At 41.2% G+C, this 2,495-nt stretch overlaps 1 protein-coding gene across 1 annotated transcript in view; it reads left to right on the forward strand.

Annotated features, from left to right (window-relative positions):
* PHKA1 (phosphorylase kinase, alpha 1 (muscle)) overlaps window positions 1-2,495 on the forward strand; it is a 190,881-nt gene that overhangs the window by 187,404 nt on the left and 982 nt on the right. The gene's annotated exons all lie outside the window — the stretch shown is intronic.

Consider the following 2,495-nt stretch of genomic DNA (forward strand, 5'->3'; position numbering starts at 1 on the left):
CACTGTATTCAATAGGAAAATTTCCAAAATAAATAATAGGTACTTCATTCCATTAGCCACTGTGAGGGGACACAAAAGAAAAATATCCAGGATTTTCTAGGACAATTCTAATTTTAAATATTCTGGATCATTGTCAGTCCATGTATCAGAAAATATGATCCCTTTTAGGCATGGACTCTAGCTTCAGAATGCTTATAGTCTATTTTAATTAAGTTGACTTAGAAAGCAATAATGATCAAATGCAAGATAAAAAAGTACAAGTTGAAATCAGTAGTACTTAGAAGGAGTCAGACCAAAGTTCTAGTAGGGTGATTTATAGTGTTAAAATTTATGTCTTAACAGGTACGACTCATTTAATTAACTATTATATTTAACTTTCAAAAATGTATTGCAGTTGGGAAAATTCTAAACAATAATTTAAAAATAATTTGCATGATTCGGGGATCTAATGAAAAATGCATGTATAGAAACTGATATTCACCGTTTTGTGCATAACCCTGATCTCTTCCTGGCTAAACAGCCTAGGGCCCAACTAGTTGGTTTTGGGAAGGAGACTCTGAATTATACAAATAAGGACTTCACTTAGTAGAATTAGTAATTTTTCCTTTCCCCTGTGTTCTCTCACCCTTAAAAACCAAACAGAAAACCCTCGGCGCAGATGATATCATGTTGGCAAAGGATCCTGCATCTGGCATCTGTACTCTCCTGTATGACAGTGCACCCAGTGGCAGGTTTGGCACCATGACCTACCTCTCCAAGGCAGCTGCCACCTACGTGCAGGAGTTTCTGCCCCACAGCATCTGTGCCATGCAATGAGGGCTTTAGGTCCTGGATGCTGGGAGCCTTTTGACAGCTGGTCCCTGCCTCGGTTGATTGTGCATGGAACTGAACTGTTACTGCCTGATCACTGTCACTCCACCCCTTTCTATCCCATCCCTTCCAAGAAGAGAGAACTTTTCCCATACACTGCTGTAGAAGAAGCGAACCCTTACCTGGAGGCTCGCCTCTAGTGTGCATATGCTCAACCTGGCCTGTCATTATTGGCTTTAATTCTTTCATGGTTCATAGAAGTTTGCATGTGTTTTTATTCTCTAGATCTGTTACCAACATAGTTCTCTAACTCCTGTTTGGGGAACAGGTATTAATAATAACTTACTCCTAAAGTTTGGTTTTTCTTATTGTGGTTTTATTGTGTACATGAGTGGTGGGTGCTTTGGGACATTATTTCAAGTGAGTAAACCCTAAATTGTTGGATTTTATGCTGCTATAAATTGGAAATATCCATTCTAAGTGCCTTTTCTTGGGAAAAGAGAGTACCAGATCATAGTTTCCTTCTTTACTCACAGGTTGCCTCACACTGAGTGATGAAGTAGTTTCTCTGTAGAATCATTGTCTCTACTGTTGCCCTCTCTGTATCTGTACATGTAATGCCTATTCTCACTTGGGTAAAATATCAAAAAATGCAAGCACAAGCACATGTATATTCAAGGATTTTTGTATTAACACTTCAAATCACATTTTATGAAGATCGTTGGTACTCAGATGTATTTGCAGCAGAAAATGCAGAATAACCCACAGAAATGGAGCCAGGAGCCCAATTCCAGAGAGGGAGGGAAAGAAGAGAAGATGCCTGGCAGTGTCTTACACATAGGGAACAGAGAGGGAATCAAAGGTAGGTTAGTTCGCTGAAGACAGCCTTGTGCACCTAATCCTTGCCTTTGAAAAGTGGGCCAACACACAACACAGAGAATAATTGAAGCCTCTGTCTTTGGCAAGGAGAAATCCAGTAGTCTGTCCATAGCTGCTCTACCAAGCATTCTTTTCTTGTGCTCTTGGTCTCTGTCTCAGTCACCTCTGCACTTTCTACCACATCCAACCCCCTCAACTCCCTGCCCTTCCCCGATCTGTTCTTAAACTCTGTCACATATATTTTGACTTCCTAATTCTAGTGTACATATCCCTGTATATCTTGGTATCTGCGGGCACATGTCTGTTTCTTGTAAATGCACACGTTTATGTGTGTGTGTGTGTGTGTGTGTGTGTGTGTGTCTAAGCATACATGGAAATTTTTCTGCATATAAGTAGTTTCGATATGTCTGTGTATCGATCTGTATCCACATTTGATGGACTAAGTATGTAAATATGAATGTTGCATGTGAGAAGAGGGGATGTGACTGCAGCCTCAGATTAACACCCAAAAGGTAGTGGAAAATGCCTTTAGTCCTCTTCCCTGGTCCTATGTATAGGTAGCCTTGCTTGACAAATGTTTACCCTAACTTTCCTTCTCCCAAATTGTGTGTAGAGACTCTGCTAATTTCCCAGAGGGGATTGAGTCACTCAGATAACTTCCTACTTCAGTCCCCTTCTTTTTTTTTCTTTTTTTTGAGACAGAGTGTCACTCTTCTGCCCGGGCTAGAGCGAGTGCCGTGGCGTCAGCCTAGCTCACAGCAACCTCCAACTCCTGGGCTCAGGCGATCCTCCTGCCTCAGCCTCCC

This window comes from Propithecus coquereli, unplaced genomic scaffold, assembly GCF_000956105.1.
Source record: "Propithecus coquereli isolate 6110/MARCELLA unplaced genomic scaffold, Pcoq_1.0 Scaffold101, whole genome shotgun sequence".
Classification (NCBI taxonomy): Eukaryota; Metazoa; Chordata; class Mammalia; order Primates; family Indriidae; genus Propithecus; species Propithecus coquereli.